The sequence below is a fragment of the Nestor notabilis genome, unplaced genomic scaffold, assembly GCF_000696875.1.
Source record: "Nestor notabilis isolate BGI_N333 unplaced genomic scaffold, ASM69687v1 scaffold28353, whole genome shotgun sequence".
NCBI classification, from domain to species: Eukaryota; Metazoa; Chordata; class Aves; order Psittaciformes; family Psittacidae; genus Nestor; species Nestor notabilis.
In genome coordinates this window covers 36,911-52,472 of record NW_009922814.1, presented here as the reverse complement: position 1 = coordinate 52,472, position 15,562 = coordinate 36,911, and positions in this window count along the sequence as shown.

The following is a 15,562-nucleotide window of genomic DNA, read 5'->3' as shown; positions in this document are numbered from 1 at the left end:
CAACAATGACATTTATATTTACACCTTTGAGCCATTGATGTTTTGTAATATCAGTGATTCTCCCCAGCAGTATGTTGTTATGCCGTCTCTACCATCTTTACATTAAAACTATGATGAAGGGATGCACCTAACCTTTTAGGTGGCATGGGGTGGTGGCTTCCTTCAAGGCTTCTGTAACTGCAGACACAGCAATGCTGCCCATGATGCAGCCACAAGGCAAAATGCTCTTTGAGGGATTTCGATCATCCCCAGTCAGGCTTACCCCCTATTTCCTTTTCATGGGAAGAGAGGCACCATGATGGCTATCTGCAGGGGCACATGAATAGCTGTTAACATATCTTCTAGACTGGGACTGCTGATGTGATCAAAAAGCTGATGGTGTGGCACTGTGACAACTGCTGGAACTTGATAAAAATAATAGTTAATAGTAGTTGCTCAGTGTTTACCTGCAGCAGCAGTTCGTCCTATGAGCCTTTTAGCAAAGCCAAATGACACATTAGGAGTGCTAGATACCCATATAAGAAGTGTATTTAGGGGATCCTGTAGATATACAAAAACCATCTTTAATCTTCCTGATATTGAAGAGCCCTGTTCTATGACATTTTCCCTATTTTTCTGTCACTAAGCTGTTGAGGACAGCCTCAACTATTTGATTTTATCGTACTGGGAACAAGGAGAAAGAAAGACAAAAATCTTGACCTGTTGCTTCCAAAGTACAAGTGGTTGCTGAATTTTTTCCCTCAACAGTTAACTTCTCTGGAATGAGACATGGGAGTGCACTGTCAATGTAACCTCTCTGATCTTCTCTGGGCCTGCTGTACCAAATGTCCTGCAGTTCTGGTCTCAAACTCTCTTCTTGCTTCCCAGAGGCACCGAGCACACGGAGAACTACAAACGAAGAAAGCTCCCCACCTGTAGAAGTCTCTTTACTGTGCTTGCAGGAAGAAACTGTTACTCTGGATTTAGAAAGGCAATCAGTTGTATGAACAGATGTACCTATGTATAGATATATGTAGTTCTGAAGCTGCTAATGTGGGAGAAGATAACCTTGGCAGCCTGCTCCAATGACCTTGTCTGAGCCCAAGCCAAACTTTCATGGTAATTTACTGCATGCATGTAAGTAGCTTATAGGTTAAGTCCACCCACTTGTTTCTTGGGGAGTGTAAATTAAGACACAAGAAAGAGCTATAGTTGAGGTAGGTTAGGCCTGTACTTGCCCAAAGAAACAACTGTCAAGGAAAAACTAAGCAGGAAGAGCATGGAAAATGGCCACACTTCACCAGGCAAAACCTCAATAGGTGAAGCCTGCGGGAAATAACGCTGTTCCCAGCTCCCTGCAGACTCATCAGTGGGGCATGTAAGTGTACCAACTAATACATGCTGCTTCTAGTGTTACTGGGCGCTTGGCCAACCTTTCTTCATAAATAATCTTTGAGATTCAATCTATTGCAGAGAGTGCGATGTTTTCTTACCACAGTACGCTCTTCTCAGAGCCCATGCAACTACAGTAGCTGAAGCCTTCAAGTAGTCATCTGCATCAAAGCTATGTTCAGGAGGTGTAGTACTTTAACTTGCAGATTTCAACAACCTATGGAGATAAAGGCTAAAATAACTGTAGCAAAATCTGCATCTTAATGACAACAGTGGACTTTTTACTGATCTTGTCATGATTTTATAGTGAAGTCTGTAGTATGGTAATTGACTGATTTTTCAACATAAATTCATTTTGGAAAGCATTGCCAAGAGAATAGAAGAGAACATCTCCCATGTACCCACAAAGGGAGTTCTAGCTCTTATTTCTTGTCTTTTCCAAGAGACAGAAACGGGTGCCCAAAGTTGTACAAATATTTAAACAGAGTTATGACAAGAGGAAGAGAACTCATTAGAGAAAAGCGTTTGGCAAGAAAAAGTCTTAAAGATAAAATCTTCCACAGGAAATCCACAGACAAGTATCACAGAGAAACTTGGATTTTCAAATTTAGACAAAGCCCATAAAGCCCAGCCATCTTTGATCTTTCAACTGCTTTCAACTGCTAGTCTAGGCAATACATACAAGAGCTAAACTGAGTGCTGCTTAGATATTGTGCCAGTCTCCCTTGATGACTCCACTCCCAAAATGCGTATGGAGAGACCATTTTAGTGTTATTGTAAAATTAGAGTAGAATGCCTCTGGAAAAACCCTTCCCACCAAAAGTATGCATACCAAATACACAAAGGAAACAATAGGAAAATAATTTCCACAAGAAGATTGCAAATTTTAAGTGTGTGGGGAGGGGGAAGCTCCAAATACAGAATAACTGCCTATAAATCAAAACTATCCATGCATTTTAGCACTCTCAAGATTAATACACACTTGTGAGTATCCCAGTTTGCTGGGTGTTTGTAAAGTATAGTAGACAAGATACCACAGATGCAACTGCAAGCAGTGAACTATTTCACATAGACTTAAATGACAGGGAGCCTTTTATTCTAACTACTGCACCTGGATTCCAGCCAATTCCTCAATGAAACGTATAATTGGATAACTGTAGGTTATAGCATTAGTAGCATTCAAGTGCCTCTATTCTATTTAAAAAGGAAACAGTTTTCATGACCTTTAAATCTCACTACAAATAAAAGAGCAATTATTTCTCAATAAATACGTCTGTTGAAAATTATAAAAGAAAAAAAATCAGTTATTATTTTTCCTTGATTTCAGAAACCTTCCTAATTTAACAACTTCCCAAGTATCTGCCAAACCACCTTGTCTTCTTTGTCTACCCTTCAAACTGTGAGATTCCCAGGTATGAGGCTCTTTTTTGGCGGGTGGAAGCACTCTTGAAAATGTAAACAGTGTACCAGATTTTGCACCTAAAAAGCAAGAAAAAGGTCTAGGCTAAAGCCTTTCTGAGAAGCATAACAAAAAGAAGAGGTGCACTCTTTTATTATTTGCTGACATTTTATCTAGAAAATAGGGATCTTTAGTAAGATTTAAAAATCATTATCAATACTGAAATCACAGAACTTTCGTGGCAAACAATAGCCTCTTACCTACCCTCCCTGATTTGGAGGTAAAATTGCACCCTTTCTAGCACATGAATTACTGGCATTCTTTTTCACGCTTCTAGACTAGTCCTTGCTACTCTGATGACATGTTTAAGCAGCCCCTTCCTCTCTGATCTATGCAGCAGATAATTTCTGCACAGCCTGTTTTCACTCTGTGCTCAGCATGTCCACTGACACTGCAGGAGTTCTCGGGAAGTGAAGGTAAGTATGCACTACAGCACTAGAGCCCCACAGAGTAGATACCAGCCATCGTATGGCTTGGAAAAAGCATTTGGCTGAGAATTTCTATGGGGCATTTTCCCCTCCTCTTTTTCCAATTTTTTTTTTCACCCCTTGATAGGATTACTTCAATTTAAACTTGAATTCTGGACATATAAGAGTAACTTCACTCCTTTCATCATTGTTATCTATAGTCAACAAACATTTTTTTTTTTAAATCAGGATATTTAGTCCATCACTTCCCTTTGAAATTAAGAAGACCCTCAACTGCTCTAAATCTGCACAGTAACTCTAAAGCTGGACCGAAATTCTTGTACCATTACAGTATACTGAAATCAACACTATAGCTCTTTTAATCATCCAACTTAAATCTATGTTTTTTCAGTATACATTGTATATTATATATACTAAATTACTACATGTTATTTATATATACTTACGTATATCACATATGGTTCATGAAAATGATTGAATCACCCTTATTTTCTTTTTTCAGAGGAAAACACTATAGAGTTGTAAATTAAAAGGGCAAATCATGCAGCATCGAAACATGTCCCCTAGAGTAAATTAGTATCACAGCTAAGCACCAGCCACCATGAACACCAGCACTATATGTATATAACTGTATATAACTGGGCAGTCTCACCAACAACAGCAGAACGGCTTGCTCATATATGCTCAGCAAATAGATGCAAGCACACCAAAATATCTTCTTCATGGGTATGTTACTTTTATCACCATTAAATTTTTGGAACAAAATTACCTACTTTGTGCTGTAAACTAACAAGATAAGAAAGATAAGGAAGTAAGATAAGGAGCACAAAACCGTATAAATCTACGTGCACACATGAAATTTCTTACTCCTCAAGTTATCCTCAGGATAACTTTAAAAATTAGTCTGCTGTGCTCTGCTGTGCTTTGGGATGAATGAGCTGTGAAAGACTGTAAAGAAGCTAGTTATCAGAATCTTTTCAGCAAATACAACTTACACTGAAAAAAGTTATATATTTTGGGAAACCTGTTTCCAAATCCTGAGTTAGGCTGCAAACAAAAATTCATTTAAATATCTTAATCATAACTGCTGCATTATTCCCCGAGGAGAAGCCACCGCATTCCAGTGCAGCTGGAATTCAAGTGGCAAGTCGACGGAGGGGTTATTGCAGGTCACAACAGCGAGACACTGGAAAAACAAAGAATAACCCATGAATCCCTCTGGGCTCAACTTTCCTTTCACTCTGAAATTGGTGATACTTCAGCAAATGACTTTGTCATATTTTATATAGTATCTCTGTTATTCTGTACCTTATACCAGTAACCATGTTTTACCAAATATTTTTATCTCCTACAATTTACTTAAAACTGGTAATAAGCAAAGAAGGGTTTGAACTTTTATTTCACTGGTAACATCAAGCAAGAAATAAAATCTTCTCAAAGATCCTGTTATTTTGTATAATGGAGTAAAAAAGAAGCACAGATAAATATGAGGTCACTACTTTTTTGACAGTCTCTAAGACCCTCCGTGCCTTTGGAATAGCACTTCATGAGCACTAGGTCCCTGCAGTTTGCAGTGACCATGACTGGTGCAAGGTGCTCAGCACTTTCCAAGACCTGAAGTGAAGTAACAGAGTTCCTGTTGGAATATACCATTTAAGTCATCAATAATGATTCAAACTTACTGCTTATCCCTGAAATGCCAGATGTGAATAAAGGGTTGTATTCACGGCTTTGGGAATGTTGTAAGGCTTAGTCAGTGAAAGGCTCTTCCTTGATGGTGCAAGAAAAATCTTTCTCATAACAGTGAGAGACTTAAGACAACAAAATACACTAGGAAAGTAAGAATTCATTAGTATTTCTCTTCATATCTATCTGTTGTAGATATTTTACATATAATCTTAAAACAGAACTTAAATTTTCTTCAAAAACTATCCAAGCACTTGAACACTTTTTTTGAGAAGGACTCTGTAAAACACAAGTTCCATGTGAAAGTAATTGGACTGTGGAAAGCTCACAGTGGAGCCAGTGGACAGTCCTGCATAAGGATCACACAGTTGAAAAAACTTCTCGATATTGCTTTGATTATATTTATGGTAAATAGTTTATGACACAAGCTTAAAATGTTTAAGGAAGATAAGAAAAACATCTACGTGAGATTTGCAAAGCTCCATGAAATGTGCTTACAGCAATCCTGTGCAGAGCAACAGGACTATGCAGAATCCCCAGTATCCAGGGGTGTGTTATTGCTGTTGCAAAACGAGTTAAAATATCAGAAAATAAACCAATAAATAGCAGTTGGTTGTCGCAAATGTAATGTTCCATTTACATTTCTTAAGTAGGTTAGATTCTGATCTCTATTACATCCACACAATTACCACTTCCTCAGGAGTGTACATCCTCTCAGACTGGCAACACTGTAAATGAGATTAAAATCTCAAGATGTGCATTAATTCAAACTCTCAGATTAGTTCAAGTAAACCCTATGCTGTAACACAGCCATTGTACCATTAATGTTCTATCCATATATCTTTTCTCATTGAATGTTAAATGGCTAGTATAATATCAGAGAAAGAATTAGTCTTTTTAGTTTGTGTCAAATGAGAGTTTGTCAATGGGAAAATCTATTGAGTTTCCTTTGCTAGAATACCTCTTCTGCCTCAAAAAACCCCAACTAACCAACCAAAAAACCTAAAAGAGAACCATTTTTTTAATGTCTTCTTTCTCTGACACTACAGTGCATGAAATGAAAAACTAACCATCAGCTCAGTAAATAAGTAGAAAAATCAGGAGAAATAGTAGCTAAAGAGTAGACAAGTGAAAACTTGTAATGTACTTGTATTATTACCTCAAACACAAACCAGCTGTGTTACCCTCCCTCAAGCCAGCCATTATTATAAGGTTTCACAGTCCAGTAACTGCCAGAGCAAACTTCTGAACTCCTTCACCTTTATCACACCAAGCCTTCACAAGGGACTGCCATCTGTCATAGCTCAGTTTTATTTCCTAACTAGAGAGTAAGACTTTTTGCTATGTGGTTATACTCTGCAGGATGAAAAATCGGACACACCTGAGCAGACAGGTGTTGATGTTGTGATCCAGCAGAGGACTTGTGCAAGCCTTTACCCTCAATCAAACCAGCAGCACAGCAGACAGCCCCGAGGCAGAAAACTAGGTACATACCTGTGTTCTTCGCTGAGTCAGGGCTCAGCAGTCAGACAGACTGTGAGCTCCAGCAGACTGCACTGGGATAACAGAGGCAAGGCTTTGCCTAGCTAACTTCATGGAAAAGGTAGATTGCGTGTAAAGGAAGTAAAATAAAATTATTTTATACATTTCACATCCTCTCTAACAAAATCCCATCCATAGAAACTGAACTTTGCATGTCTGTTCATGAAAAATGTAAAATAAGACATGCATGCTAAACAAATGCATATGTACATTTATTTGATGGAACACTTTGGGGAAATTTCATTAAATGCAAGAGTTTATTTTAAAATCAAACTGCAACAACATAAAATAATGATGTAATAATTATCTCTTAAGAATAAGTCAGCTCATGGAACAGTTTTCAATGATGATAATTCATTCACTCAAGTTGTCTGAAATGATACTGTACCAGGATAATATCACTGATGGAGGCTTAACCACACTTTCAAAAAAATAGTAATGTGAAGAAGTGTATAATCACTCTCCCCTCAGCTTTTAATCTTCATATCGCCTGTAAAAAAAGAAAAGAAATACATGCCGCACTGCTGCAAGCACAAGACTATTTGCAAGACGAAAAAGCAACAACAGTTTGTGATACAACTTCTTAAAACTTAATATAGCCTCCACCCAAAAGAGCTGGAAACATTACCTATTGGCTCCTACAACTGACAAATAATAGCCTTTTCATACCTGTATGTGGGTAAGTCTGGCTTCTGTTTATCTAAGTAAACATCACCTATATTGACACGTGTATCACCCCAATGTAGATTACTGCTTCTTTCAAGAAACAGAATTAGTTCTCTCTGAAGGCATATGAGTTTCCTTCAGATGTATATACACAAGCATATATATGAATTATGTTAATAATTATGCTTGCCTTAAAATACATATAATTTAATGTATTACATTTAATCTATATCACAGACTACAGTACTATAACGAGTGCAAAACCAAAATTCTGCTAAGTCATGTTCACACACAGTTTTGTTTGCTTACACAGCATTACACAGAGTTTAAACCATGTGTAGCGGGCCAGAAAATCAAACTATTTACAGAAGATCATGCATACATGTTTAAGTGCCCTTTAGAATTAAGACCATAACAAAATTCAACTGTGTAAATGTCTCATAACAAAGCTCAACTAAGTAAATGTCTTTTAAAAATTAAAATAAACCTTACACTTCTCACACCTTCATCTGCAGATATATATGCCTTAAATGGGACCCCACTGGGACCTAATATAATTAGCACGTCTAATCATGTCTGAACTAACAACCAGCTTACCTATAGAATATATTAGGCAGCTTTACAAATATGATAAACATCACAACCTTTTCCTTATGGCCAGGAACAACTGCTTAAGACAGAACCAAGACACCTTTGTGGGAAACAAATTAATTCCATGGAAAGGTGTTGGCTTTTCTGGTTTCTCCTGTATATTTTGATGTAAGCAGCACATTGACAAAAATTGTAAGAATGGGCTGCTGTCTATTTGAATGCTAGTTTTAATTTATGCTTTAGCATTAGAGCAATATTAATGGATTACAAGAAATCTGAATATAATTAATTTAAACTTAAACTTAGCAATAACTGCAAAATATTTAGCACTAATGTAAAAACCACAAACCTCTGAAGCGGATTTTATTTTGCACTTGTTTCTAACCAATACTTGTCCATACCATTTTTAAAAGTCCGATACTGACACAAAGACTCAAAGCCTGATGAGATAATGGTATCTGAAATTGTATACTTAGGTTTGGTTTTAGGTTTTTAGTAAAAATGAAAAGATTTAGAGACTTGAAAATGCAGAACACATATCCCCATCCCCAAACAAACATATTTGGTAAAGAAAATAACCATAAACCTAAGATGCTTACTAACCATACAGATTTGAGGTGTGTAAGGTTGAACATTGTTCAGCATCTACTGAAAATAGCTAACTGAAACACCCCATTGCATTGCTCTGACACAACACATGATTATGACTCACAGATATTTAAATTATTACATGATTAACATTAACACATTCACTCTAAAGACTTTTACCATGAGGTGTTGTCATGGTTTCTCACATAGAAAGTTACTTAATAGCTGAAATCTCCTTTCTCTCTTGTACAATATAATTCCCCGTAGGTATAAAAAGTTATGTGATCCCTTCACTACATAGTGGCTACAGTGCATGGTGTTTTGCTTGATTTATCACATCCCATTTCAAAATACACTAATAAACAGCAATGGTAGTTGGGTTTGAATCACACTTGACTCTTGACTGTACTACATCTGTTCAGACTAAACAAGTACTTCAACTCATGTGAAGCCAGCAAGTTAAACTTGTGTTTTTCTTACTGTTGGTTGCTGAAGAAGACTAGCAGCGTAGTATGCAGTCATGCTACTCCTGAATGAGATCAGATTGCCCCAGCAGAGGTGGTTCTCTGTGGTGTTCCCCATCACCACCACTGGCTCCCTGCTCTGCCCTTGGGCAGACCACTTCCTTCTTCACTTGCTCCGCTCTCCTGATGCTTGCATATACGTGAAGAGCAATGCTAGCATGCAAAGGTAGCTGAAAACTAACCTAACCAGAAAAAAGAAACCTTAACAACCCCAACGTCCTCTACAGGGATTGTATTTCTATTTTACTCCTATTGCAGCATTGGCCTAAATCTCATAATGGGCAAATATGGCAGGTCCGTCTGCATACCAAGTTTGTCTGGCAGTGTAAAACCAGCAATAAGCCTTTCTTGCTTTCTAGTAAGTGGAATCACTTTGAAAATATATGAACATTCCCTTCACTGTAGAAATGTTAAGCACAAGCAAATAAAGAAACAGTTGCGATCATAATCAAGAAATTATAACAGTAAAGACGTATTAGGATGTTCTTCTAAATTACAAATGAACGTAAAAAAAATGTTTCTCCAAATTCACAATAGATTAGCAGATAACGAAGACCTATTTTTGACAAACCTAGCAAAATTTCTTGATTTCTAGTACAATTAAACTATTGCACTTTAATCACAAAAAACTTCACAGTGTCACAACTTTTCTGAGAGAAACGAAAAGTTGTAGAGGTATGCACCTAAAATCTGCTTATTTGAAAAGTCTGGTTTCTGGAAAGAGAAGTGGTCTTAGGCTAAAAATCTAAATTTGATTTAGATTACACTATCACTATATAATTACATTTAAGGACATAATACTAGATAGAGTTTTGCTGGGTTTGGTTTTTTTGTTTTTTTTTTTTCTTGTTTTTGCTGGTTACAAGTTTATTTTACTGAACTAAATGTAATTTATAGAAATTTTGCAGTATTTATTCGTTTTGGTATCGTCTATGTACAATTTTGAACTACTGAAAGCAATTTACTATTTTTAATATAATTAAGTCATGTTTGTTTCTACAGTACTGAGTTTACCTTATTAAAAACATTCAAGAAACACTTGGGTTTTTATGTGAAATGTTATACCAACTACTGGGAGAATATCTGCTTTCCACAGAACAGTGAACACAACTTTCTAGTACCAAAAAGATAATCCGTATGTGTTGTCAACATTGTTTTCCAGTTGGCAGAATTAATCAACATCAATGTTATATTTCATAAGAGTCCTAGTCTTGCAGTAATTTATGTCAGAGCAAGAATTTTATTAAATATTCTGTTATTTGTGTATTACTTTTGGCACAGCTTTTTTTTTTTATAAAAGTACATCCTTGCGCCACCATAATAATCAGTGTGTATTGGTGCATATCTTTGGTGAGAACCTGCTTGGGTTTTTTTATCATAATCAAAAGCCTATTCTAAAGGGTCGTTAAGAGTCTCACCTCCTTTGGTTTGCAGTGGTATGCAGAGAATGTCAGCCTCTGTGGATAGCTCATTGTTTGTGCTGATGAAATATAATGGTTCATCCAAGAAAGAAGGTTTCTTCAACCTTTTTGTGTTGAATGCTCTTGACATAAAGTAACCTTTAGTAATACTCTTATCTTCCATCTTCTGTAAACCTTCTAGGTCACCAGGTTCCTCTGTTTGGGCCAGTGAATCCTTTGATAAGTGTCTATCAACCAATGCTTTGCTGATATAGTAGCCAGGGATTTCACTCTCTGCATTAACACATAAGCTTTTGTCTTCCAGTCCAGTCTTTTCCTGAGCTGTTAACATCCCTACAATATGGTCTTCAACTAACATTTTGGAAAGAGTAGATGTGGAGTGAAGAGTGGAGTTTTGACTTGTGTAACAAGGGGGACTTAATCCAAAAGAAAGAGATTCCTGAGACTTTGGCATGGTAACGTTGCTTATTGTTCTCTGAGCCTGTATACATTCTTCCAGAAGGGTCTTAAGCTGCTCTTCAGAGAGGCCCATTTGTTCTTCAGTCTGAAAAAAAAAAAGGCCAAGAATTTCTTCTGTCAAAATATAATTAATGAAAAGCAGTTTCATAAAACAGTTTGAAAGATACAAAAGCACTGGCAGAACTCTTAAGCTGATATAAATGTTTTTCAGTTCAAACTGAATTTAAATATGCATGTGTATAATTATATCATTTATGTAACAACTTCACTAGGTTCTAGATAGATTAGGTGCTGAAAGTTAGGAAAGAAGTCTGATGTCTACAAGGCACTGAGAAGGCCTTTAATTTTGCTTAGTTTTCCACTAGATACCACTCATTTTAATTACCAAAGCATGTACTTTTTCATGTAACTTGGTTTCTAATGCATACAGACACACACACACTTTAAGATTTTAGACACTGAAAGCAAACCAGCACATAGCTAAAAGACTTTCAGCTGTTGGGGCAATGCAACTGAGGTCAAAAATGGTTTTGGACAGCACCACACCACAAGGATTGTCACATTGTGACTGAAGCATTCCCAGCCGCCCACTGTAGAAATGCAACATAGCCGTGCTCAACCATGCGACAGAAAGCACATCAGTTCCTCAGGACCTACCATGTCATGTATGCATGTGTCAGAAGAAAGCCCCATCTTCTGTACGCCAGTTTTACTGCTTTCAGCAAGTTGTCACTGTTTGGATAGCTCACAGATGTATCTCTTCAGTCAATTTCTCATTCAGACAGTGGCACACTCCCATCATTTTTACCATGCAGGTTCCTTTACCGGACATTTTTTAAAATTTGATATAAAAGATAATAACTGATACCAGCTGGTAGTGGTGAAGAATAGCAAAGGATACTTTGCCTGGAGAGGTTTGCAGTGGGCATTACTTCTAGCCTGTACAGTCCTTAATGCTCCTTGGTAACAGAGAAGCACAATACTCCCTGACAATTCAAAGATTGTAACGAAAAGTATAAGTCATATTTTAGATATTCATAGTACATTTGCCTATAAAATATGAGATAACATATAATAATGTGTATTACAAATGTTACAGATATATTAAATGGGAAAAGATGCTTTCTACAATCAAAACCTCGATTTACCAAACATCCAAGAGACAAAAGATCAGCTGACAAGCTAAGGAACTCTAAGGCTGCAGTGATTTATGTCAAACAGTGGTTCATTCACTGTGTAATGACTGTTACACAGACGTGACTTTACATTGTGCTAGAGCATGGAGCTACTGTCATCTCAGAAAAAAGATCAATATCAGATTTAGCTATTTTTTTTTACCCCTGATCCAACTACATGAGTGATATGACACTGTTTCATGTATATGACATATGAGATTGCAGCCAATGTAGCACAGCATGTATGGGTTATGCCTGGAAAGTGATTATTCATATTCATGAATAGGGGCAGTTCTCAGTCAGGAAAAAAATAGCATTTCTTTGTGAACTTGCTATGGCTATTAAAAATTACAAGGTGACACTACAAAGTGAACAAGAAAGACATTTTAGGTTACTTTGAGTCACTATTCTGTAGTTACATATTCAAACATTAGGAATAGCTAACAACTATTACTATAGACTGATTACTTTACAGTTCAGGCACTAGCTGATGTACTTAAACTCTGTTTTACAGATTTATTCAACTCACAAGTCTTTTCCTACACAGACATTTCCTTCCCAAAGACACTGAATTCACTTCCTACACATACAAAAGAAAACAACTGCATTAAAGAAAATGAGATGGTAAGGGCTTTTAAACAAACAAACCAAACCAAAACTATCATCAATAGACTTTCATTATATGTAGACAGCTTTATTTAGATGAACATTAAATGAGGTAATTATATTGAGATTCAGCTAATATTGGTATCAATCAATGTACTTTTGATAAGTTAACTGAAATCAAACCACAGCCGTAAGCACTTATTTAAATAACAAAGAAAAAATTATGACCTCTTCCAATTTTTCTCAGGTTTTTAAATTTCAATCCTAGTGCAGAAAATACTTACCGATCAAAAATAAGTCAGACAGGGAAAAACAATTACTAGCAAAACACATGACAAAGCAAAAATGAAACAAGGTATTTTTCAAATTTTCACTCTCAATCTAACTTACGAAACCTTGCTGAATTTCTTACATTTCTTGAAGAAGTATTTTAACTTGCAGGACAATATCTGTCTACAAGAAGTCACTCTTAGAACAAACTAACTATAAGAAACAAGATGCATTTGCTCAGGCAGAGCACCACAGTAACATAGGGTAGACCACTATTGGAAGCACAGCTGCATCTAGAGTGTATTCACAGAGCAGAATATTATGCTACATGAACATAACTATATTTGTATCACAGAAGATTTTCACATCTGGAAACTCATATGGATTCACACATGGTTTTGAGTGTGTGGTTGTATAATAACATATTTCAAAGCTCTTGGCCAAGATCATTTAGAGCTAAGTTTATGTTAATGACAGGGCAATTCACTCACAGCAGAAAAGAATTCTGCATCTGGAATAAATGAATGAGTACAAAATGAAAACAGTGAGGAAGATCATCTTGTCCTGCCTTTCTTTTGTCCTTTTATTCCCCCCATCCCCATTGATCTGCACTCTACTTTTTCTTGTCCAAATTTATTTTTTTCTTTTTTTCCTTTCAGGAAAATCATACGGCTCATATTGACAATTAGTCCATATATTACTTTGATTATTACCAGAGAGCTAAGTAGTGAGACTTAGAGCCTAAGGCATATGGAGAAGGAAATGAATATAACAGCTATAGAGTGAAAAGTTTTGGTAACTTGTGGGCTTGTTTTCCTTCAGAGTGGCAGGCCTGCAGGCAAAGCAGACAGTGTAAAACATTACTTACTTTTCTTCTTTCTTTATCTCTTCCTCCCTTTGGTTTGTTTTGTAAGACAGGATTGCAAGGATGCAAAGACAACAAAATAGAAATTATTTAACATAGCTCTCAAAAAATTACATTTTAAAATACTAAATGCTCGCTGTTCACAATTTTCTTGTGCCACAGTCATTTTAGGGTTAAGGAAAAATATACAGTAGAGAAGGTAGCTCTTAAATAACCATCAGTCATCTACTCAGCAGTAAGAAATCTACATTGAAATGAAAGAAGAAAGGCTGCTGTTGAAATCAGAATACTGTATTTAGGGGAACATGTAATACCCTAAGGAGAGACACCTCACACCCAAATGAGCATTTTAACTCATGGGATCACATAATGCAGCAACTGTATTAGGAGTTTGCAAAGTACGCTTTTGCACACATCAAAAGAAATCCTGTCACAGCTAACTGTACTAGTTTACAGTCACAAGACTTGGAACCTGTAACACAGTCTTAGGGAGACACTAGATTCTACCTCTCCCAAGCTTTCACTGCCCTTACTGTAAATAATTTACAACTCCTATACAGAAAAAAACCCTTCAAGATAGTTCCTTATAAATACAAGGACATAAAATTAATGTAATACAAAATGCAGAAACAGACCACTAGACAAGGGAAAATAAGCTATCAGGTCTGGTTCCCATTAGAAATTGGAAGACCTTTTAATTGTTCTGGCTAATTTTTAATAGGACACTGAGTCCTATTCATTTTCTAAGCTTTTTACCGTTAATGATCCAAAAAACTAATTCCTATCCAGGAGTTTAGGAGCTTGCTCATGACCTTTACTGTTTATGTGCGGCTAGTTTTTCACACACTTGTGGCACTTCTCTGACTGAAGATTTCTTGTTCCTTGCTGAATTCCTCAGTGACATGGGTCTATAGAGAAAACCTTACTGCATGTGGTAGGAATGCAAACTTGTAGTTCACTGCAGACAGACCTGCTGTGACTACAGGCTTGCAGGTTCAAAGCTTTAGTCTTGTTTTCCGCATCTACACAGTAACAGAAATAGACTTACCACTGAAAGGCCTTATCAGATTTTAGCATAGGGAGAAAGCTAATGTGTCAGGATTATTTCTAATTATAGTAAATAATCGTAAAATGACACACAGTAAATGAATAAGCACTAGAAAGCCAAAACTATTTAAGGACTCATGCAGCTGGCATGTCTATAAACACCTAGATTTTGTTGCTTAATCTGAAAGTATTACAATCAACACTTCTCAAGATACTTTATTTGCTTGAAACAATTTACTCTGATACTCAGTTTGCTTAGATTTTTGCTGATGTGTAGGACTAGAATAGTTAATTCTAAAGTAACCGACCTCTTCCTGATAAAAAGACCCTGTTTTAAGCGTATATTAATTTATTGAGACAACATTCAGATTTTTTACATATCAGCACAGGGAGGTTTTGTAAGTTGGTTTTTTTTCAGGAGTTACTAATAGTTTCTCAAACAGTTCTATTCTGCTTTGAAAAGGCAAGCCTTGCCTTGTATTTCCACAGAACTCAACAGGCACCATCAGTTCCAAGATCTCACCGTTATGCATCACACCAAAGCAACATGAACTTCTCTATGAACAGGACTGATCAGTGCTACTATGGAATATTATTAACACACTGCATGCAAAACCAGTCACAAGTTGTTGTGGAAAAGCTTTTTACAGTTTCCAGAAGTGCTAGCAGCCCAAAGCTCTTTTGTACCAAAGTCAGGATTGGTATCCATAACTAATTTAAATTGTGGCAGTATGTCCTTAGGACACTATTGTGGGTTAATCCCAATAGGCAGCCTAGCACCATACAGCTGCTTGCTCACTGCCCATCCCCTTGCCCCAGTGGGACAGGGGAAGAAAAAAAGGAAGGTTAAAAGCAGTAAAACTT